This window comes from Larimichthys crocea, unplaced genomic scaffold (assembly GCF_000972845.2).
Source record: "Larimichthys crocea isolate SSNF unplaced genomic scaffold, L_crocea_2.0 scaffold268, whole genome shotgun sequence".
In the NCBI taxonomy this organism is placed as follows: domain Eukaryota; kingdom Metazoa; phylum Chordata; class Actinopteri; family Sciaenidae; genus Larimichthys; species Larimichthys crocea.
Window position 1 is genome coordinate 57,875 of NW_020853535.1, and position 25,906 is coordinate 83,780.

General features: G+C 40.4%; 1 protein-coding gene across 1 annotated transcript in view; it reads left to right on the top strand.

Moving 5' to 3' along the window:
- Positions 1–116: 116 nt before the first annotated feature.
- nav3 (neuron navigator 3) overlaps positions 117–25,906 on the top strand; it is a 399,859-nt gene continuing 374,069 nt past the window's right edge. Inside the window, exon 1 of the mRNA XM_019265607.2 lies at positions 117–354. The gene's annotated coding sequence lies outside the window, so the exon portion shown is untranslated. The remainder of the gene's footprint in view (positions 355–25,906) is intronic.

The following is a 25,906-nucleotide window of genomic DNA, read 5'->3' on the forward strand; positions in this document are numbered from 1 at the left end:
CAGCTCACCAATGTAAGGGATTTGGTGTGCTACACTGCCACCTCGTGTCCGGCCGAGCAGCTGCACTCCCCCGCTGAGCGCTCAGACGGGCTTGGCGCTCCGAGGTCTGCAGGCGGCCGCCGCTTTCTCTCAGCCTGAACACAGCCTCTTTTCTCCCGCAGATACCCGGCATGACAGCCTTCCTCTCCGCTCTCAAGGAACATCTTAAAGGACACCCAAAACTGCTTTTCCCGACGCTGTGCTTTCTCTAAAAAGCCGCCTTGGTCTGCTTGGGTGAATAAAGAGCTGCGGTAAGGAGAGCGAGAGAGAGACAGAGAGAGAGAGAGCCTCCCCTCCTCAGCTGCCAGATACCAGGTAAGACAATTTACCATCAATTTGCGAAGAGAAACGTGCGATTTTGCCACTTAGTATTTTGGTGCTGTCTGAAGCGCACAGACAGGCTTGTAGGAATAGACAAAAGAATAATGCACAATATGGATTGTTCCAGATAGACTGCACCTGCTCCAAATGAGTGTGGATGATTGTTGGGTTTGAATATACAAACCACTTCTGCAAGGTGCTGTCAGATCAACAAGGCGCGTGAGTGATGCACGGAAAAGTGACTATTATTAATGAATTCCACGCTTGAACGCATCTTCACTGATTGTTCTCAGTAAGTAAAAACAGAGTAAAGCTGGGACTGCACAACCAGATTTATCCCTTTCATATCACTTTTATCAGTTTATACTGCTCACCTGAGATGTACGCTTGTATTGAAACTTGCTGAATCACCATTAAAAGAGCTAAACTACAGTCAAAGAGGATTTAACCCTCCAACCGGCTCCATCTCTGGAATGGTACCCTCTTATAAGCAACTTTATGAGAAGCTGCAGACTTCCAGCTCTCTCCATGACACTGCCCCCTGCTCCCTTTCTAATGTCTGGAGGATGCCTCTAGGCTGAGGATGCTCCTACAGGTTTGACCATATATGTTATAGAAATATTACCTTGGGGAAGCTGTTTCTGTGGCCTGTTTTTTTTTATATTTTTTACGAGACACAGATTAGGGCTCATCCTAATCTATTTACTATCACTCACAGCCTGCTCTCGTGAACGGCTGGAACATTTTTAATAATAGATGGCTGAATAGATTCACTGGCTTGCAGCATCGATTTTTGTCTGTATGGGGCTGTGATGAGTCATCTGATAAGAAACCAATGATGCCAAATGTTATGAAACCAAAAAATCCATAGTAATCATACAGTGAATTCTGAAATGTATTGCATGTAAATATTACTGTATAGCAAATCCAAGCCCCTATAGATATATGGTAATGCCATAAACAGTGTCAAAATCTGTCACTCTAAATTAAGTGAAATGTTTTCAGAAATTATAGATTAGATTAGATCCAAATTTTCCCTCAAGTTGCCCATTGGCCATCCTTCTTATGCTTCTTTTGATTTTACAGGTTGCAAGAAACTGCCGCTCTTATCATGTTCTACTCTTTGTATTTGTTCCAGAGAATAATAACAGTTTCTTTATTGCCCTAATTGAATTACACGCCCAAGTCAGACACACCAATTATTTCCTTGATTGTGTAACAAGTGAGATGCTGCGGCATCTGGTGCTCCATCCCACAGGACCAGTGTGAGGCCATAGTTGGCTGTGAGCCCGATGATAGTGTTAACCCCCTCATTCATTCAACCAGAAGCTACAGAATTGAGAGAGCTCAGGATTTCATCCCCAGGGAATACTAATAACCTTACCAGAGAGGTTTCTCTAAGCCTTGCTCACTATCAACCCAGTAGGCAGGCATGATAGTGTGCCAGGACTCTGCAGTCATGTTGGGAGTAGATATAGTCTGGTAGGATGAATGAAGCTGCTTAAGTAAGCACTTTGATTAGCCCAAGAGAAGTCATTAACTGTAGTGGATGCTGCTCTGAAGATCAGCAGGTGGGCTGTTTGGCTGCCAAGTCAGGCCTGTTTCCTTTTTAACAGGATTGTAGTATTTGGGGTCCAATGTGTTTTGAATTAATTTGGCCTTTGCTAATTTCAGATGATGATGCAAGACTTTTCTCCTTACAAACATTTTCACTCTACCTGTTCTACCTTTCTATATTTTGTTTCAGCACCAGATTTCTGTATATTTCATGAATGTCAATGCTAATTATTTTACAGAATAACTGGTTTAGTCTATAAAATGTTTAACAATTGTGAAAAAAAGGCAATCACAATTTCTGAGAGCCCAGTGTAAAGTCTTTAATTTGCATTTTTTCCAAAGATTATTATAGATATTTCTCTGTCACATAATATGTGGATATCTAATGTGGATTTGTGGAAAATGTGGATTTGCTGCTTTTCTTTCTCAAAGAAAAGCAGCAAATCCACATTTGAGAAGCTAAAAATAGAGAAACAACTAGTTGATTATCAAAATAGTTGCTGAATGATTTTCTGTTAGTTGGCAAACTAAAGAGCAAGTAAGTGCTTTACACTTTTTCCAAGGTCGAACTACCTTAACTTATTCTGAAGATACTTTTTCCTATGATGTTGAACTATCCAAGAGAAAGCACACATACTGTACAGGCCTACATTGAATTTAAAATTCAGACATAATGTACATTCAATTTTAACCTACATTTGTGTAATCTGAATTTCAAATAAGAAGCACTGTTTTCTTAGCTAAATAGGTTTTTAATTATTTTTTTGTTTATGATCTGGCTTAAATTCTTTCTGTGGGCTTTGTTGGTTTTGTATCATGTTTTATTTGCTCTGGTTTCTGTCTTGTCTCAACCCTGTTTGGATGAGGTTTTGGCTTTGAAATCCAGTGGAGCTCCTTGTTGAATTTACTTAGAGCTGATCATCTTCTCTGTTGCACTGGCTTTTGGCTTTTAATCTTTGACATTTTGTCCGTTTTCTACTTTCTGTTTTCACTGAGTTGCTTTTAGATGTTTCCATCCAAGCACTGAGATAACACTTTCTTTGGTCTCGACTGAAATGTGTCTATAGGTCAGAGTACTGAATGTTGGCATCAAATGCCCAGTTAAGTTTAAGAGACAATTTTCTTTCAGTAAAATTTTGACATGGAAAAAAAATGATTCTGTATCTTGGTAAGGTCTCAGGGCGGGAAAAGAATAGAAACTCTGATGTTGTACTTGCAATTTCATATTCACTGGCTATGCAATTTACATTTGTGGCAGCAATACAATTTCAAACAAGCTGCTAGCTTGTTTGAAATTAATAGAAGAAGAGTTGCTGGGTACTTGGCATGGACTTTGAGGTGATAAGAGGTAGAGCAGGTATGTGTTAGGCTTGAACAGTTCATTGAGGTTGATTGCGGGCAGTCGGCTGTGGTGCATGAATCTGACAGGGCAGTAAACCCTGAGGGACTCCCCCCCCCTTTCCAGCTTTGGTCCCTCCATTCACCTCTCCATTATAACTGTGTCTCCCATTGTCTGCCCCTTCAACTCTTCTGGACTGCTTTGATTGTACTTCCATTCAATCTCTAGTCCTGTTGCGCTCCCCTTTTCTTTTTTCCCTCATTAAATCTGTCGTCTTCTCTGTTCTTGTACTCTTACTCTTTTCTCTCTGTACGTTCTTCGTCACACGGATATGTTAGATGTTAACAACTTTCTTTCTCCTCTCCCATCTCTCCTTATTTCCTATCCTTCCTTCTCTTTCATGTCACAGCTTTCATTTTACAACTTCTTTTGGTGCCCTTGGGTCGTGTCTGTGTTGGATCACGGGGGCAGCATTTCACTGAGATCAATGACGACTGAAGATATTTCATTTAAGGTGTCACATTAAATTAGGACGAACCTCCACAGACACAGGTTTAATGGCTTGATAGAGAGCAGTGACATGCTCTTCTATCTGCATCCATTAGCTCTATTGTCATTTTAGGGGCGAGCCTTGTTTGATTAATTGGACCCTAAGTAGTACCTGGAGGGACACCATCTCATGCTCTCTTGGATTAATAATTAGTTTATCTTAAAACTGACTAGTCAATAACTGAGCATTCTTCTGCCACACCATGCAATATTGTCTCAGTGATTCTGGGCTAACCCATAAAAGTCTGTTCTGTTGAACCAGTACTCGAGGATGCTAAAACAGTTGACTGCAAAGCTTTTTTGACACCATTAAAAGTCCAAATTATAGAATGCAGACAAAAGTTATATGCAATCAATGCAAAGAGATGAAACAAACGGCTGTTTTCTGGAGAGGGGAAAGACTTGCTTGTGTCTCCACAGAGAGAATAAGAAAGAATAAGAGACACAAAGAGAGGGTGGGAGGGGGATTATTTGTCACCATTGAGTGTTCAGAGCAGAGAGCTTCATGACACTGATGGCCCGTGAAGCTGCTCTTTGGGGATGTTGAATGAACTTGTCATGACAGATAGCGCACTGCGTCCCTGTGCAGCCAGGAGCTGTGGATAAAATCTCCAGTTAAAATAAGAGATTGTAAGATTGGTCTGGAAAATGAAGATTTAGATTTCTTGAAATTAACACTTTCACCTGATCCTCCTGGAGGTGAGGCCACAGTGGAGGAGAATAGGTAAGAGAAAAAACAGGTGGCTGATTCAAATTAAACTCCTCATGTTGTTCTCTAAGTTTCTCTAAGTTTTAACAGACTGGTTTGTTGTTGTTTTTTTGCCTTTATATTCTAATGAATCCAATTACAATCACATGATGAAATTTTTAATCAAAGTATGTTGGCAGGATTGCTGCTGTGTCTGTCACTGCTCATGTTAAGCACACAGTTTGTTCCAGGTGTTATGAATGTGAAGGCATGTAGAAAATGTAGAGCTTAGTTTAATCGGTTGCTCATTTGTGTTCTGGCTCTATGTTCCTGGCACCTTTTCTTTTTAAAATGTCTTTCTGAAGAAGAAAATCAGCAATGTTCTGAGATGTGTAGGGACATAAGATAGTAAGCTGTCCATTTCTAGTGCACGTACCAGATTGGCGTTTGGGCGAACAATTGATTAAAACTGAACACAATGAGCCTTGCAAATAGAAACCAAAAATATTTTGACACTGTCTGCATATTGGAAAAATCAGGCCATTATGCTGGCAGCATGGCTCTAGGGATGCATTGCTGTTTGATTGGTCCACCACCCAGGCTGAAATATCTCAACAACTATTAGATAGATTGCCATGAAATTTATTGCAGACATTCATGCTCCCCAGAGGATGTATACTAATGAGTTTCTGATCTGACTTTTCCTCTAATGCCCCCATGAGTTTGACATTTATCGTTTTGAGTGAAATATCACCGTTGGGTCCCCTCAGGATGAATTGTACTGACTCAACTCATTGTTTGACTCTTCATCAAGTGCCATCACCAAGTCAGCATTTTAGTTTCTCCAATAGTTCATGATCCATGATGATTCCAGCAAAACATCATTACATTCCTGTCTCAGCTGTAATTCCATGCAAATGTTTGCATGATAACAGGCAAATAAAAGGCAACATGGTACACTGACTTAGCTCAAAGCACCACTATGCCTAAGGCCAGCCTCACAAGCTGCTAGCATGGTTGTTGACAGTCTTTTTACTTACTTCGCTAAATGAGTGAAGATGCACTGATTGTATTTTTTGGGGCCATTCTCTAAAATCTGCTGGAAAATAAGAAATTGGCATCAGGAAAAATAAATAGTGTTTGATAGTAGTTCTCACATTTTAAATATCAAAGACCAAACGTAGATTACAATAAGTATCCCATTATAGGAGGACTTGTGTGGTTAGACATGTTCTTGAGCAGGTAGGGACATCATTGTGAAAGAGGTATGTTGAGAGACACTGACTGAGACTGAAATAGATGCTTAGTGTTAAGGATTTCAGATAGATTAATGTATAATAGTCCAATCTGCTTGTTTGTGGATACTAACCTTTCTTACAGCTTTTCCAACAACCTGCTATTTCACCAGCACCTTATTGACACATGACAGTCTTACTTTCCCTGCCACAGCCTCCATCAGCCATTTATTCGGCTTATTAACCTTTACTGTTCCAGAGAAAACCAACGGAGTGTGTATTTCCTTTGCCAACAACATCCCACTTCAGATTCACACAATCCCACACATTGACAGTCTGCTGAATGTGGAGCTGTAGAGCACAAACATCCTTTGGTTAGCTCTGCAAGGGTATTTGAGGGGAGGGAGAGTGGATGATTCTTTATTTCTACGTTTTCTCAGGCAATTCAGGCATTTAAACAGATTATTTTGTCCACCACAGTACTATGATGCTTTTTGTTTTAATTCAGTTGGAGTTGGAGTTTGGTCTTCTGTGGCTAGCAGCCACAGCAGTAACTTTATGCTTTAGCTATGTTTGGGTTTAGAGTGTCATTGTGTCAATTAAATGCTCTAAACGCTTCCATCACTCTCTGGCAAACTGTGGTTTTGATCCAAACCGAACTGATGTAATACATTAGTGGTGTTAAGGAGTGCTGACTACAGGAGCATTACATTCCTTTTGATTGACAGGGCTGACAACAGGATCTTTAGTTTGATGCCCAAAATGCCAGTGATGTGGCAGGAGCAAGCTACAGATCAATGGCTACAGGAAAAAGAAGATGAAAATAGACTTGAAGCTTGAAGCTGCACAAGAGACAACATAGCCAGCCACTTACTACTAAGTGTATCAGTCGGCTAAATGGACCTTATTCAGCCTTGACTCCCGCTAATGTGTTAATATGAAACACCGCTGCTATGCACCACACAAATGAATCTGCATTTTTATGTCATTTGCTCCAAGATTGATAACCAGTCAGTTTGAATGTGGCAGGCTAAGGGGAAATATCCACTCTTGGTTCTTATTTAAATCAGCCTCATTCGTCTCCCTACTCATTTTAAGCAGAGTTTCACATTGAAATGGGTGTGTATTAAACACGGAGAAAGGAGACTTGGGTGTGCATCGTAAAGGGTTTTTTTTTTTTTCCTCTTTGGAGCAAATCAGTGATGAATGACATGGCGGTTTAATGATCTTGTAGCGGAAAGGCAAGTGCTGAAGCAGGCACATTACATGCTAACTGCAGGGAGATGAAGATAGACTTCTGCCAGGAGCCTGCAGCATTCACATGAAAAGCCTCTAACTCAATTAAAGAACGGATCTGTGGAGTAAAGGGGACTGATAAAGGTATCCCCTCTACGCCCACATAACAAAAACAAGCCAAACCTTTCCTTGTGACTACATCTTTTTATTACGAGCATGTACCAGCAGCAGAATTTGGCATGTTCGCTGTGTCTCCCTTAGGGTTTGTCACTACCTGCTTGTTCTTTAACACACATATACATCTACAGCATACACCTATTCTCGGAAATTAAGGGGGCTAATTTACATTTTACAGGGCTCCTTTTGTTTCCGATGTCTCTTTCTCTCCTGGCACAACTACTCCACATCACAGGCTCTTATCACACATCAGCTGGGAGCTTCAGTCCTAATTAGAATTACATCTCTATTTGGATCTTTAACTTGGTTGTTTGTGGCATTCAAAGGCCCATGAACACATTTCATTAACCTAGATGTCTTCTTGTGCTGTCTATCTTTGTCAGTATGTGAAGGTAGCAAAGCCTGAAGACTTCGGGAAGCACGAATCTGCTCTCAGTGCATTTGTCAGTTGCACAATGCAACATGTCATTATGAAAGTATTAAATCCTCTCCGTGCCCCTGAGGACTCCTCAGAGCTCAGGCTTTGGGATTGTGTTCGGTATTGTTTGTACGTGCAAGTTTGTATATAAAATTAGTGTTTGGATTCACTTATATTGAGCTAGCTTTGTGTGTGTGTGATTCTGCTTGCACAACCGGTAGTGGTGTATGTGTGCATGCGTGTCTTGGGGAAGATTTGGCCGCAGTTTCGGCCAGGGAATGTTGCTGACACAAAGGGAAGGCAACCGCTTTTTCTCCTCATACAACAATCAGCATGGCATCAATCGTACCATCAAAGCAGTGGTGGGTTAGCGCTTGGGGTTAGCTGCGGGTAAACTGAACGTGGCTTGCATGAATCATGAGGTTTCGAGGGGTTATGTGAGTTCACTTTAGGTTAGCAACGCCACATGTTAATGCTTCAACGTACATTTCAAAGTGTAAGCTGTGGTGAAGGTGCAGACCTCTCGATCTGTGTAAGGAATTTAACAGCTTGAGGCTATATGGAAAATCACTGATCACAGTGCATGTAGTCTCACTGCTAGTGTGAGATTATATAGTGTGTAATATTGTATATTTTACAGCGGCAGTAAAGAAGACTACATTTTTTTTTCAGTGCAGAGTAAATGGAGTTAGATGAAATGTAGACTGTCACCCATGGGACAAGATTTGATGGGAAAATGGCCTTATTTTTTGTGAGGCACTCTATGAACAGACTGCATTATGCATATTTAGTAACATTAGACTGTCAAAGGAAAGATGAGTTTTGTTTGTGGTCAACTACACCAGGGTTTTCTGTGGTGTGCACCACAACACCTGAAATAAAGACTGTCTCCATTAACATCAGATGGAATTACTTGGAATTATTATTTTTATGAGATATAAAATCATGCTTACCGAGCTCAAGGGACAAGGAGAGGTGACCTTACATCAGACAGCAAAGGATGTTAGATGATTGTTCAAATGTCAACGTTGGAAAAATTATATAATGTCGAAAATTTGGCCACAACAACACAGAACCACAGATCCGTACTAAATTCTGTATGAAATTAAGAAATAAATATCATTTGGCTTTCCAAGTAACTGACTTTCTCTGCATGCTGTATGCAAATAACTTTGTTACAGCTGTTTTACAGAAAGCAGCAAATGTACAGGGATATGTTTCATTGACATTGGTTATCAGTGTCCATCGAAAAACTGTGTGTAACTGTCCACTTGGTTAATGTGGCTGTTTTTGTTCAAAGGTTAAGTGAAAATGGCACAAATGCAGCATTTCTGAGGCCCAAGGGCAGAAACTCATGCATACAGAATGAATTCTAGTTTGTTTATCATTTCCCTTCTCATTTCAGTAGTCAGATGACACCGTAGACCCTTTAATCTCTGACTGATGCACACACACACACACACACACACACACACACACACACACACACACACACACACACGTGCACATATCACAAAGCAGAGCAGCTCATCCAATTCATGATTCAGCATCAATTATTGTTCCAGACACTGTGCTCGTCAGAAGATACTTATTGCAATTAAGCTCCCCTGCTCTGTTAGCGATTTGATTGACAGGCCACGTATGTGAAATGACTTTGGATACAGGACGGGCAGATTTTGCACTCACTGGCTGCCTGATGTGGTTTGAGGTTATTATAATTGCCATGCATTCCATGCCATGGCCTTACAGACTGGTGGTCACTCATTGATCTCTGTGTAATGAGTTAAGAACTCAGAACAAGACCTGATCAGTGTGCACCATTTGGTTCCTGGACTGTCACATGTACATTGGATTTTAAGGACAGTAGTTTCCAGAAGCCCTTGGTTTAAAATATATCTACGTGTCTTTTGGTGAGTGATGAGTCAGACTTTTTACACAGAAATTTGTTCAATCATATTTTCAGAATAAACAATGAATCATGAAACACACTCATAAAATACGTATGTGGGGTATTCTCTCATGGTGTTTGTTCTATAAAAAGGAAGATGGCAAGAAGTTTTCAATGTCACCAAAATCATCTGTTAATCTATTCGAGAATAAGAATTAGATAGGCTACTATGACTTACGATGCAGGACTTTGTAATATTACAATGGTTGGTTTGGTGCTGTTGGAAAATGCTGCAAATGCAGAGCCTTTTGAAATCTGCCAAAACCAATATACTAAGATGTACGGATCGTTGAAAGACATAAATGGGAGTGAATGCTGTCTTCAGGAATTGTCATCTTAGAGTTGAGGACCTAGAAGGTGTGTGAAAGCCATGATGAAAAACCTCTAACAATAGATAATGAAGCAATTATGTGCTGTTTGGTTTTCTAACACACCATGGTTTTCCTGTAAACCACAATATAACACTGCACATTAACTAAGGGCAGCAGAGAGAGAGCAGAGTGAAGGAGATGGGGCATGATGTAGAGGAAATCTCTGCCAGGTGGGCACATGCCAGCACTTAAAAATCTGGCCTCTTGATACATGTCTTTGGTCAGGGAGTTAATAAACAATGGAACAGACCTCCAAGAGTGATAAAATCCTTTCTCACTCTCTCTGTCTCTCTCTTTACTTCTTCCCTTTACTTATGTCCTATTTGTCAGGACACTGACCTGGTTAGACGAACTGTATCTGGTGACCTCGTTAAATATATCAGCTTGATATTTGCGTCTAAGATAGAGTATCATCTCCTGCTGATAGGACTGAAATGAAGGCAAGACTTGTTCAACAGCTTCAGGTACATCAGTCACTGTATCACTGTAAACTGAATTTGGGGTTTGAACTGTTGGGTAATGGTAAGCAGCAAAAAGCAATAGCATTTTGGGTAATTTTGAGTGACCAATCTTATATCTGTATAAAAGTGTTTATTTGGTCCCAATCCAAGTCTGCTGATACAAGTATGATCTGATATTTGTATGATTAATCAACATGTAAGTAAATGTATCTGACACTGAAATAACAGTTGTATCCTCCTAAAGTTCATTTTATTTTTCTATGAGCTACTACTATCAAAATACTGAAGGTTCTGATTCAAAACTATGAAGTTTTTAATCTTAAATTTTAGATTGATTGCACAAATCCACAATACCTTAGTTTAACTTTGGCCTCCCATTAAGTTACTCACAGAAGTAATGTTGATTAGTGGCAGTTTATATGACCTGACAGTTTTGATCAGCTGACGCAGATCCATTAAAATATGTCAATATGGATCGACATATTGATAGCAATCATCGGGATTGGCTCGGGGCATCTCTAATAAAAAAAAAATGTTTTCCATTATATTGTTGAAAACTGACTTTCTTTGCTTTAAACAGTCAGTTCACCCAATTTAATTCAATACTGTTGATATGATCTTACTTGCTTCGCTTTTAAGTTCACTGTTTTCTGTTTCTAATTCAATAGAATAGAGATGAATTAGTTTTCATTTGTCAAATTATATTATAGTTGAAACGTCAAGTTGTGGTTTGTGGGAGAGTTATGTGCCTTCCTGTTCCAATAATTATGGAATTAGGAATATAACACATCGGTTCTCATCTCCTCCTTGTAGCAACAGGACAGTGAGTATAGGTCCTCAAATTTCAAACTTCCTGAAAAAAAATGTAAAACATTTATGACATTTTGGGGGAATTTTTGCTATTTTTTATGTTTGACATTTTCTCCTGTTGCATCTATGTGAATAATTTTTTGCTATCAACTAAAAGCCTAACATGTTTGACTGCTGTTGTCCTGCTCCTGTTGAATCTGTGACATGGATTATACCACTGACTTTTCTGTGTGCTTTTACTGTATATGCACCAAAAGCCCTAAGCCAAACCTAAAAGAAACTACTGACTCTGCTCTTTCTGTTTCTTCCTCTACATCTCTTTGTTATCTTTTCACTGTATGACCAAACACACTTGCACGGATGGTTGAAGTTACAGTATTGAACGCACAGATCAATCCATTGCCACAGCAAGCACTGGTTAGACACAGTGGCTGGAACCTAATATTAGATATTTCAGTGATGACATTTTTCACATGCAACTGAGAGGAATGTGATTGACGATCAGGTGACAACTGAGTCGTCTCATGCTGTGAGTCATGCAGACCGTGTAAACATAAAAATGTAAATGTAACAATGAAAGCTCTTTCTGCTGCTGGTTGCTGATGTCATTTAGCTCCTCTTGGCTCTGCAGGCCTCTGTGGTTCTGTCTTTAGTGGTTTTTGGAAATCACTCACTCGCCTCTTAGTTCTGTCTTCTTCTCTTTTTTTTTTTTCATGCTGTTGAGGCCGGGTGGTTGAGTGAGATGCTTTCCATTACAGTAGTCTGTCACCACACAGAGCAATTTTTGATGCCAGGCAGATTTTTTCCCCATGCTAAAACACACGCAAGGATGAACCAGAAAGAATCAACAAATGCCAAAAAAGATGCAATAGCACGGGCAAAATAGATGTGAGGTCATAGATTTTTTTCTGCATGTCCCTTACACACATAATATTTATATATTTCATTTTAGAAATATACATTTGTTTGCTTAAGGTACAGCTGTTGGACACGGTGTTAAACTGGGATAGCAACCAGGTTTTTCATATATTCCCGTCTACCGATGTTTCTAAGCTTACAAGTTTGGTTGATTGGTTTAATTGCCCAGATCTACTGAAACTGGAAGAAAAAATTCTAGAGAAGAAATATTAATTATCTAAGTCTTTTCATTTATTTTAATGTACTTTTATGTATCTATAGGTAGTCTTGTGTTTACAAAGATAATGACCTACATAGGACAATACCTCTCTCATTCTGAAGTCATTGTGGTATTGTTTGCTATCAAATGCTAATTCCTGGACAAGGTTATAGTCAGTAGTAAAAGTAGTAATGGGCCATTGTCTTGTCCTGCTGGAGGATCTCTGCTGGGTGGAAAAAGGCAAAAAAAGATAAGTAGTACAGAATAGTAGAGGACGAGCCTACTCTAACCACACCACTAGTTACACACAGAGAGGACCTATCACTCTGTTGAAGTTGTGGGAACTTCAAAAACACTTGTCAGGGTAAAGGTTCTTTCCTCACTAATGACCTTTGCTCTCTGAAAGCCAGTGTAGCAGTTACATTTTGGCCTGCCTTTAAGTTACTCGTGAAATTAGCATTAATTGTTGAAAGCTGATATGACCTGCCACTGGCAACAGCTATTATTTTAAATGATGAAAACGACAGTCAGCACCGACTAAAAATGAGAAATTGCTACCTGAATGTTTTGTCCTCTTATCTTTGCTAATGAGAAAATTTGAGTTTCCATGTTATTTTGCCCATCTGGGTGCAACGACTCTGAGTCAATCACCGGTGTGCACAAATGCTTTCATTCCGTCTGATTTCACTGGCATGCATGCACAGTGCTGCGCTGTGGTAAAGGAGAATAGCGCTGCAGGCTGGGGTGGGCAATCACATCAGAGTACACTAAGGAAAGGATCAGATTTTGATTTTATCAATAATGATCTATTAAAACAATCCTGGAATGACCCTTAAACTGACCATCAGGATTAGCTTGCGGCATCTCTCATTTAAAGAATGTTTTACATCATGTTGTTTTAAACGGTCAGTTCACCAAAATCAATCAATCAATGTTGTTGATATGAACTTGCTTGCTCAGAGTTTTAAAATATCTTCCACTGAGATTATACCACTTCAGTGAAGGTGAATGGAATTTAATTTAACTTGTGGTGTTAAAAAAAAAATGACCGTAATGACACCATTGTGTCCTTCCAGAGTTTCTGTTACAGTTTTTATTGGAACTATTTTCTGCTACAGAAATGGTCCCAGTGAAAACTGTCCACATTGACATGTATGAATCAGAATCAGAAATACTTTATTAATCCCTGCAGGATGGATTACCAGGACATTCTTTTCTGGAAAGACACGTCGCTCTCTGAATTCCTTTTTGAAATATAATTTTTCAGTTGTTTTAGCAGCACAAAAAACACATCATGCATGTCTATGACAACGTCCTTTTTCACTGTTTGTAAGAAAGAAAATACACTTAGGTGAACTGACCATTTAAGAACTTCATGAGAAATTAGCCCCAAAGAAAGAGATCAGCGTTGTTTTAATATCTATTGGGCATCTCAGTCAGTATATTTGAGTTCATTTTCTTTTTAGGTACCAACAAAGACGCAATAGAAATCAGTATGTAATCTTTACTTGCAGCCTGGGGATATACAGTAATGGGTTGTACCATCTTTGGAAAGTACTTGTTTGTGTTCCAGAATATTTTTGGAAGTAGCACTCACTGTAGAAATAACATACTGTACGTGGATGATCCTTTAGGAAACCCTTTCATTTTGATATGGTGGATTGCTAATTATCCTGGAAAACTGCATTTGCAGTAACCATGTAATTGCAGTGTTTATGCAGTTTACCAATGCCATGCTTTGCCAGAGGTGTAGAATATCTGACCCAACATTCCTCTTTTTCATGAATCATCATCACATGGATATGTGGTGTGATGTCTAATCTATCTATCTGGATGCTAACTCACTGTTCTACTTTTACCTTTAGCTCTCCTCTGTTTCTACTACCCATTGTCTTTTTCCCTCTCTTCTATTCTTATGTTGAAGGCTCTAGCCAAGCTGGAAACTATATTAGTATTGATTTGTATGTGCACCGGTGAGCTGAGGTCATTTTGGAAAAAGGTGGAGGTATTGTGCAGCAAGTCAAGCTTGCAGGTCAAGCTTCTGTGACTAAACGATGTAAAGATTTTGATCACTGACCCTGCAGGCCTTGTCAGGGACATCGCTTGTTCTTTAACCTCCTGTTGAACACAGTGGAAGAACAACGGGCCAATTGGCACTTCTTTGATGCATAATGTATCAGCGCAGCTGTCACTCAGGTTAGCGGTAGCCTTCTTGTCCAGCTTTCATGTGCTTTTTAATTTTTAATTAATGGCATTTAACGGATGCTCTTATCTGAAGAGAGTGTGAGCTGATGGGGGTGCAGTTAATTAATAAGGATGTTCATGGATATAGGCTGTTGCTGCTTTCAGGTCTGTGACCTTTCAGTTGTAAGATGGTGTCTGTACCCTTTACGATGTGCAGTTCAGTAGGGAATTTGAAGTGATTTTCCACCTAATGGAGCCATTTCTTTAAACTTTCTGTGCCTTTATGCTGCATAATCAAATGAAAATGAGTCTTTTGTTCATAAGAAATCTCAAGTGTCTATCCCAGTCGATAATAGACAAAACCTAGGGTTGGGTTCCAGTAGTCTCATTGTGGATGTTGGCAAAATACCCAGATTCACTGAGCTACTGATTCTAAAGCTGAACTGATTCTTAGTTGGCACTGACTGTAGGTTTTGCCTGCTGAAATAAGTGATGTAGACAGTAGCTAATAAGCGATACTTCTGTGTGTAAGTTGATAACAGGACCAAATAAAATTTGGGGCTGATGGGGCGGCTGTGGCTCACAGGCAGAGCGGGTCGTCCACTAATCAGATGATCGGCAGTTCGATCCCCCGGCTCCCCGGTCTGCATGCCGAAGTGTCCTTGGGCAAGATACTGAACCCCAAGTTGCTCCTGAAGTTGTGCCATCGGTGTATGAATGTGTATGAATGCTTAAATCCTTAAACTGATGAGCAGTTGGCACCTTGCACGGTAGCCAATGCCATCAGTGTATGAATGTGTGTGAATGGGGTGAATGAATGTAGTGTAGAGCGCTTTGAGTGGTCGGAAGACTAGAAAGGCGCTATATAAGTTTACCATGTCTGATTAATGTGCTCTCAGTATGTGGTGGTGGTGAATGTAAACAAGTATCATGTTGCTAATCAATTTGTCCGAAAATCTTCTGAATATTTGACTGATTCTTTTTGACATGCATCCACCTGCCCATGGCATTGTACATCTTTGCTGCTTATAGCCCCTCATCTGGCAAAGACACCCAGCAAGGCAATTTGTCCTGACCCCAGGTCTGCAGCCATATTTGCCCAGCCACAGTATGTAGCTGGCATGTTCGGCTGAGCATATGTGACAGGATGTTTGTAACGTTGGCAAAACACTCATCAGCCATCTCTGAACACTATTTTTAAGTCAGCCCTGTTATTGGGATGTGTGTAGGGGGTCTTTGGCATTAAGGGGTTGAGGGATGAAGGCAGTGTGTCCTGTTTTCATTCACTCATCTCACTTTTTTTCCACACTGGAAAAATGTGGACAGCAGCCACCCCCTCTGAACAGCCGGTACAACCTAAGGCCTAGGGATCAGAGTGGTCCAAAGTGGCAGCTTTGCTCTTAACTTTAATGTCCAAGTCCACTTCTCTCTTGAGGCATCGTTGCAGGGCCAAAGTGGGATTCAAATAGGTACTGTTCCACCAACAGAGTCTTAAGAGCTTTGTTTTTAATGCTAATACCCCTCAGAGAGCTTGGGCAGTATTGGCTACATTTTTGCTGCTTAAAAGTGGCCCCCTCGTGTATTAGAACTGACTGGTTCAATATGTGCTCTCTCCCCCTGAAGTGCGTCAAAGCTGTAGGAAACGTCGTAAAGCTTCCACAGCCAATGTGCACCGATTTTTCCAGTGAAACGTGTGTAATGATGACATTATCACCTGTCAGTCACACTGTGGCTCATTTTGTGGTTTTCACAGTTCTGTGTCTTGTGGAATCATTGAACTTTTCACTCTTTTATAGGGCTGGAAACACCTGCCACATCAAGAGTATATTTTTCCTGTCAATTTGTGTGCTCCTGGTAAAGAAAAAATTGGCCAACAAGTTATTACAAACACATCAGGACCATGTGTAAAATTGCCTAACCTGGGAAAAACAGAGCATGTTATTTAAGGCGTACTCACTGAGTTTTTCTGAGAATTTCATTAGTTGGGTGTATCTAGACAGCCCCTGTGGGCAGCTTGCTTGCAGTTTAAGACAGTTTAAGATAATGTACATTTTATAGTTCCAGAGATTGTGTTACATTTATTTAATTTAGTCAGGGGAGTTTCTCCCTTACAGGAACACCCTGATCACATTCACACAATTACACATTCACCCCTGGATGCTGTCCACAGTCTGATCTGCTGGTCATGGAGCAGCTCTACTGGAGCAGTTGGGCTTAAAGGTGGCGCCAAGTGCTGATTTTCAGTTGGTCACAAGCCTGGTTCTTTAACCTTCAGACCACATGAATGTTAAACTATAATAATTATGTTAGAGTAAGTACATCATATTATAATTGTTAAACAACTTCAAGGTCTTGACATCTGACACTGTTTTTAACATTTGATGAGATGGTTCTGTATTTGAACACAATATTGAAGTGAATTTGGTTCCTCTGAATGACCATCTGGCTAACGTCTTGATTGGATTTATGGGACATGTTGGCTCCACTGATTTTGAACCCTAACCCCCATGACTATAAGAGTCATGATATCTTGTCCTTTACCGCTTAGATTTGAAAGAAAAAAATAATATAAAAAAATGAAATCAGTCTTAAGTATGGCCCCCAGTTTCATCAGTGATTCTTTTAATCCATCACGTAACATTCCAGCGCTGTTCATTCTTGTGTAATAGATAGCTTAAAGCTGCACTAATCAATATTTTGATATTAATAATGGATCAAATGACTGTGTTTAATATGCATGGCGTTGCTTCTAATGACAAACCCACAGAGAATTATCGCCCAACTCTAAAGTTCCTCTCAGCTTTACAAAGTGTGTTTGTGCCTTTTAGCTCATTGTTTTGGTGATCTGTCTGACAACTTTACTGTTTTGGTTTAGTCACTACGCTCTCATGGGGTTTTTAGTAAAAATATTTCTGATGATCTCTCTGTATGCTCTAAGCCACACATTAGCCAGACAACTAGACGGTGAACATAGCGAAGCTTTTAGCAACTAAGGAGCCAGATATTTCCTCTAAAATCTGGTGGAGAACAAAACAGAGGTAAGAGGAGAGTAAATGTTGGACATTCATCATGTGGCCAGACTATAAATAAATGCTAATGTTGCACGTTAGACATGTAAATAGGCTAATGCTTGCTAACATGTACTCCAAATCAGCTTCACAGGGTGATAATATGTGATGTGGGTTGCCTCAGTGTGCCAAAACAATAGTTTTTGATGACTTCATTTCAAGTGGAAGAGATGAGACACATTTCATCAACGTCCACATATACAGTATGTACAGTATACCATGCCTCACATAGCTCAGTGGGTGTGTTGGCTCTACCCAACATTGTCCAATTATCTTTCCATTCCTCCCATCGGGAAAAAATGCAATCATGGCACAGTAAGGCACATTGGATGAAGGCATCCACCACATGGCACAGGGGAGCTGTATGTGGCCAGTTTCTTGCTGCAGGCCTCTTTCTTTTATTTATTTTGCAGCTCATTAATATAAAACTGTTGACGAAGGAGAAAAAGTCCATCAGCAAATCCAAGGCCACATGGCAAGACATTATCTTTCACCCCCCTCTTTGGTTTATTATCTGTCCGTCTTGGTGCGATGTTCTTCCTTTTTCATTTCCAACATCTGCTAAGTGTAACCTTGAGGTCTGTTGTGGAAAGCAACAGGGTTTGCATTCAAGTGGATTTTCACACCTGGCAGGGAGAAAGGTGTGTGTGGATTTACTCATGTCATGAAATGATAATGAGGAAAAGAAATGGTGTGTGTTCGAGAAAGGAAGCGAGAGTGAGTGTGGTTCTCCATAGCCCTAAGGTAAGGTTTTTGAACGTCTGAAGGTTGCTATGAAACACTGTGATGTAATCGCTACTAGTGAGTACTGTAATTTGCAATAAGAATGACTTCATCTCTATCATTTTGGAATGGATTGTGAGAGTTGGCTGGCAACACTGATGGCACACGGAGAAAAACACTGCTTGGGTGTCCTTGGCTGATAGTGAATTTACTCATGACTCTCCTTAGAGAAGCGTGAAGTGCGCATGCCAGTGAGAAAGTGGTTACACTCATTTTATGTTTCTGAACATTTCTACACACGCAGATTAATGAGAAGGTTAAAGAGAGGTCCGTGAAAATGGGCTTTCCTAGAAGAAAATTGACCCTGAGTGCATTTTCCTGAGCCAGACAGACGTATAAATATAGTTGCTTAAGTTAAGACTGAGAAATTGCCAAGCAAAGGCAGCGATCCTGTAATGGGGTGACCTCATAGTTTGGAAGAGACCATCAGAGACAAAACTTTTACCGAATAGTAGAAATTACATAATAGTGACATTTTGGGAAAGATTCTTGATTGCATTGTTGTGGAGTTTGATGAGGTCAATACAACTCTCATATTCATACACTAAATATTAAAGCAAGGGGACAAAGCTAGATGTTTGTCTCGCTTTGTTTATGAAGGTTCCTAACTGAGTAAAATGACCTGGAAGTATTAAAGTGGCTGTATATATGTATATGTATATGTTGTTTTGTTAAAGCATACCATTGTTCCATGCACATAAAGCCACATATTGTTTTTTTACACTTCGCTGTGTGTGTGAATTAAACTGATGAGATAGAATGTGTTAATTATTTAGCTTTAAATATACTGGTGGGCAGGTTGTTTTATCTTTGGGCTAAAAGCTAACGATCTCCACCATTAGATATGACAGTTGTATTGATCTCTTCATCTAAGCACATTTAGTCTTCTTTTAAAGCTCTGCTTTGAAGATATTTTTCATACAATCAAGTCCAATTTTGACTGTTTGTGAGCATTTTTCAGCAATAGCCATTCAATGTGTTTGCATTCAGCGATTTCCTTTCTATATAAACTGCAGTAGGTTTTTATTGTTATTGGCAGGGTCCGCCTTTCTCGAGGGATTCACAGGAGAGGCAAGAATATTACCCGCGTGACTCATTGGGATTTTATGTTGTCAAAATGAGCCGTATTGTTCACTGTTCACCCTCCTACCACTGTATCAGAGCTGACCCGGTGATAGTCACTAGTGACTGTAATGAACACGTGGTAGCAGGATGCTCGTCCAAACCGTGAAGTCCCCATAACACATGCGCATCCTTCCTTTGCTTCATAATTGTGTTTACCTCACTTTGAAGCACGTTCTTTTCTGTTTTTTTTTTTTTGTTTTTTTTACACATCTGCCTGGCTCAAGTAAAAACACTCAATGTCAGTTTTCTTCCAGGATAATACAATATACAATGCAATTACAGTTTGTTTGTTTTTTACAATTAATTATCATTAAATTCTAACATGTGCATAACTAAAGCTGTGGGCAATTTGTTTCTTCAGATTGTTAAAAAAATAAATAATTTTGATTAATAGCTGGTAAAATGCTGACATTTTCCAGCACTGTGATTATGATGTCCATTTTTGCCGTTATTCAGCCTTAGCCTTCCTGATGAAATAAAATGCTTGGAGGAGGGAGGCAGCGAGTGCAGAAGCAGCCTGGTGGTATCACGGTCTGCATACTGTGGAGGATGACATCACAGCCGCAGAGCTTGTTACCTCGTCATGCTCCAGACATGTCATAGGATTATGAGTAATGTGAATCACTTAGCAATGATATTGTGTGCCAGTGCTCCAGCAGTAAGAATTAATACCCTGTAATTGCATTAAGTGTGATCTGCATAACAAAAAAGATTAATATTGCAATGATATATTTTTTATGCACTACTTTTCCTTCAGATTTCATTCTGTGTCTATTTGCAGCTGTGATCGACTAATTTCCTCCTGTGGATCCCCATGGGAAATTTATCTTAACTGGGATGTGAGCCATGTTACTTGTTGAATTATTTGTCACTCTGTAGGGTGGAACATAAAATTACACACATTTTGACCCATTAACAATATCATCTGTTGTTAAAGCATCCAGTAGCAATTTGTGTCAGGTATTTGGGGATTGTTTAGCTCTGATCTAAATAAAGCAGCAGTGGTATAGGTTGTCTCTTTCTCAGTCAAACCAACAGACGTGTCTTCTTTTTCTCAAAGGACTTTCTGGGATGTTTCTTTTCTTTTCTTTTTTTTTAAAGTCTACCTAATTATTACCACTGTCACACTTCCCTATAATTGACGAATCCACAGACTGTTCAAAGCCTTTTCTTCCCCCCATAAATTCCTCTTGTCTGGTCTCATCAGCACCAGTTTTGGTGAGCTGCCTCAGTTGTCAAGTCAAAAGAGAGCTGCACCTTTCTTTATTCAAGCTATATAAGAACTACCAATTATCTGCTAAACATCCATGCCAATCTAGAAGTGTGACGCATTGCATGACAGCCATCAAAAACGAATGAGATTCAGGTTTTCTTCACTCCATTTTCTGTTGTTCTCTTACTGTTTTTTCCCTAAGGATGTTTACAGTCCTCTGCGGGCTTTCCACTAAACATATTACTGATGTCCACAGCCATGGAGGAGCTTTTAATGGATTTCTCAACATGCTTCTGCTGAGATTGGAGGCTTGTGTGTCGATAATGCACTGCATCAGCCCGTACACTGACATAAAATCCACTGATCAAAGTGAAACGTTTAGTTATACAGTAAGAAGACATTATCTTTTAGCTGTGACCTGGTGTGTTTGACTCCTGGTGTTCTGTTTCAGGGAGTCATAAATGAGCTCTTCATTGATTTCCTCCCTTATCTCTGATTTCTTATTAAGTACTTTTTCTTACATATATGTAGATAATACGTAATGCAGGAAATCCTTTTGCCCTCATCCTCAGATTTCCTTACAAAAGCACAATAGGGATCAAACCATATCAGCCTGCACGCTTACAATGCCTCTGAAAATCCATGCAGGCTTTGTGCCTATGGGAGGTTGGAGCAAAAACACGTGTACACACACACACACACACACACACACACACACACACACACACACACACACACGCACGCACGCACACACACACACACACACACACACACACACACGTGTGCGTCTCGGTTTGCTGCCTGCCTGCCAAGAGCCCTGAAGGCTGGCCACTGCCTGCTAATAATGCCTGTCTGCTCTGTGTATGAGAACACATTTATGTCTGTACGTCTGTATGTATGGCTTGAGCTTACTGCTAGCTTATCTGTGCAAGTATATGTGCAAGTGAGGATATGTTCAAGTACAATGCACAGGTGTGCCCTGTCTTGCCCCAGAGGGATGAGAGGGCAGCCCTCCGAAGTGTGATAACTTGCTCAAGGCTGTGACTTTGAACAAGGGCACCTCCCCTGCCATTGAAGTAGGCTCATTCATCATAACACATGTTGTAGTAGAGCAGATAGACAGGCAGAAAGACAGACAGACAGACAAGCGGGAGATTATAAGAGAGACATGTCATGCCTGCAGTGAGAGAATCTGCCTATTTGTGGAGCTGACATGTACATGTTGTCCCAGAGCTACTGGCCTTCAGTGGAAAGCTGTCCTTAAAATGACACACATTTGTTCACTCAGTCTGGGGACAACTGACTGGAGAATTAGGCCTGACACTGTGTAGTTCAGATGCAAGTAAAAATAATTGTTCTGTTAGCACACACACCAGGAACTCTTATTTTTTAATGTTGAGGTTTCATTTTCTCGGATCCAGTAAGAGATTAGATTCACACAGTTTTGATTGTTTTTTGTAAGCACGTCCATGGAATCTTTTCAGAGATGCAAGAAACCATTAAAACAAGCCATTCAAGCATGGGCAGTGAAATCAAAGAGGAGATACAGAAATGTGACGGACCACTTTTAACATCCCAATGTTCTCCTTTGGAAGGCAAATGGTTTTGTCCTGTGTTTGCGAGGCTTGGAAAACATACAAGAACCCAACCGATTATTAAATCCGTCGGCTGAGGCTTGGAGAACATTCTCCGATCCTGTTTCCTTCTGGAGATTGATGTATGCAGACTGAGAGCTCCCTAAGCATGCTGCCCACATTTGCAGATTTTTTTTGCATCTTCAAAAAACTTCTTCAGTGTGGTTTTGCCCATTATTATGCAAACTGCTGGGCCAATGACCAAGGATGTAGGTTCTACTAATAAAAGTCAGAGGTCGAGATTAGATTTTGGACACGCCTCTGTGCTGTATAACAAGGTATGGTTAGGTATGACCAGCCAAATCAGAATTTCAGCTGAGTAATCGCAAGGTTTGGAAGTGTTTCTGGCAAATACCAAAAGCAGTAGTGTTGTGCCACAGATGAGCCTGGGTTTTGCATCTTTCTTCTTGTATCTCAAACACCATCCTTTTTTGATGCTAAAACAGTTGGAGGGTTGGAGGGAGGGGAGTTTGGACAGAAAACATGAATCAGAATCACCATGGTTACTGACAATCTTCATAATCTTTTTGTTCCTCTCTCTACCTTCAACTCTTTCTCGCTGTCTGTCTCTCCACCCTTTTGTGGATAAGCAGACTTTCTGTCTGAATCTTCCTCCCCGTGCTCGATGGGTGTGATGTCTGGAGCTTATCGAGCATTGCCAGTGATTTACGCCATGACACGCTGCCACTGACGGATAGCCACATTACTGCCAGACGTGTCACGCAAGACAAACGCCGATGGTGGCAGTTACCGGATAGGGTTTGGGTGTGGAGGGGCAGGGAGTTGTGTTTCAATGTGGAAGGGTATGATGTAGGGGTTGGAGGTTGTTTGTGTGATTGGGATGTTGGCAGCTGGTGCAAAAAATAGGGGCTAAATTGGGTAGAGGACCTGTCATCTCTTCCACAGCATACTCCCAGTTTCGCACTGGTTAGGCTTTTTAATATCAGTGATTAGATTTGAAAACAGCGGGGGAGATGTCACACCGCAGGCAGGAAAAATTTGTTGATGATGCAGTCATGTTGAAATAACCTGGTAGATGGTAGCTCAATCCCCCTCCTTGTCACAGAGAGTTTGCATCATGAGATATCACCCCTGAGGACAGCCTTGATGTGATAATTGTGCATGATCATCAAAAGTATTTTATCACCTGAAATCTATGCTAGAACCATCCAATTAGAGAATTAGGTATGGGAGCTAATGCTGTGTAATATCAGCTCAAACAGTGACAGCCACTCAATTTCCAATTTGAAAATAAATTAAATCACAGCTGAAATGTTCAGAAACTGAATTAGAAACAGTCTCCTGCATCACAACAATGTTAATTTTGTTCCAAGAAGATCATTAAGCTGATGCAAATAAGCACTGGTGAAAACAGTTTTTTTATGAAACTCTATTCCTGTGTGCAGAAATGAAAAACTTCTACTGCCCTCATCCACTGATGCTGAGTTCAGCTACAGTGCAGCAAACTTGTAGGCAAGTTGGTGTCTTGCTCTTGTCAGGGCTGACGTTTGCTGCCACCAGGGCTTGAACTTGCACGAGTGAAGTGCAATCGCCACGCCACACTTTTGCCCCCAGTTTCGACTTTAAAACTACAAGATGCTTCCCGCATGACACCAAAGGCAGTGTCTCTGGTGCCTGTGTTGGCCTCTGACCTCCAACCACACTGCTCAACACTTACAAGGACTGAGCCCCCCCCCCCTGCAGTGCAGGATCATCAGACGGACTCCTGCTGAGTCTGTGGCTGGAATTAGCATTGATCTGACTCGCTCATGTGCTTGCATGTATTTGTGGACATGAATGTGGTTCATATTAGTCTCAGCATGGCCTGACTGGATCGAAAATGTATAATTTAGAAGAAAATATTAGGTGACATGTTGTTTACTGGCTAATAGCATCACTGGGACTGAGGATTGTGGGGGTTATCTTAACTGGCATGGTATTAGATTGCCAATTTGATCATTTAAGCACCAAAATGGATGATCCCTGCAAGTTGTTTTACAATCAGGTCAAAAGGGTTAAAATGGATAGATGAAGAAGAGATTAAGGAGAGTAAGGAGGAGAGGTCCGCTGGATTTTAACTGTTTGTTCCATGAATGACTGGTCTCTGTTAGAGGATTTTATCTGCCACAGTGCCTGCCTCCTGTAAAGTCAGCCCAGTGCGGAGCCTGATGTCCCGCCAGCTCAAACTGAGATTGGATTCTTCTCCAAACAAGCAGCTCAGATAAGAAAGAGGTGAAATGTTTCTCCTGACAGATAGACATGGTTTGTTCATGGTTAAAGAACTGTGGGATAAATGATGGTGCTTAGAGTGATAAGAGAGAGTGAGAGCAGGCTTTGTTTCGACACGTTTTTCAGATTTTGCTGAGCATTAGCAAAACTCCTCATAACAAATAAAATAAAGTGAGTGACATCTCCTTATTGTAGAACAGGATGAGCTTAGGAGGATGTGTTGTTTGTCACTGATTGATGCACATTTTTACCCGCAAAGCCTCTTCATGGATAAGAAAACAGCTGGCTGTCTGACAAAGTCCTTGGGATTTTCTTATGATTTAATGCAGTCTGAACCGTTGATTGTTCGATAAAGCGGCAAAATCCTTTCTTGGCTCATCCATTGCTACATACGCTGTCGAGGCTTGGCTCTATCCACCATGATATTTTGGTCAGATCACTTTGAGCAGATCTGGAATCTTGCCAAGAAACATCAATACTACACTGGCGCTTTCATAGATTGGTCTCATTGCGCTGGAGCGCTCTGGAAAACTGTTGATTACAGGAGTTTCACAGCCATCACACCCTTGTGTCTGTGCACAGATGACTGTCAAAATGTAAGAATAATGTGAGCAGCTGAAAAAGGGGCTAAAAACTGTCAAATGGACTCGCTAAATTTGGCCTGTTACTCTGTGTGCGTGTCGGTTTAAACAGATTATGCTAGAGCCCAGGGTGAGACGAAGTGTTTGTGGACAAGCAAAGGCTTTCTGGAGATTACATTTACATTTTATGCATGAAGCTGTGGCTTTTATTCACTGTGCTGTTCTAAAAGATGGTTTAGTATCTCTCTCGAGGACACGTGGCTACTGAGGAACAAACTGGTAAACTTAGAGGATTCCACACCTCACAATTTATGCCCATCGACAGTGTTAAGTGAAGTAAGCTTTTTTTTTTTTTTCAGAAAACCACCACTGTCTTGGCTTGTCCAGACGTGTCAGCAATGACCCTGTTGAAGGCTGCAAGACATGTGTTTTTTATTCAACAAATATTAAATATAAATATATTAAATATTAAATATATTAAATATTAACTATACTATAGTTTCTATGTGCAGATAACTGTATTTTAAAAAAAATGTTGTCCTTAACCAATCTGATTTTTTTTTTTTTACTTATTTTTGTGGGTAAAAATTCATCAGTTATCAATATGGTTGCAAAATTGCAAAAAAAAAATTCTTCGCTCTTCAGTCAATGCTGCTTGCCACAGTATTGAAAATCACAGTGCCCTCTGCTGGATAGATTTTCCAGTGATACCATCATATGTCCACTATGTTTCACTAGCAAGGACCACACCACCAACCAGATGACATTTGATTGATTTATAAAACAAAAAGCTTGTGAGGCATGGACTCTTGTACTTCTTCAG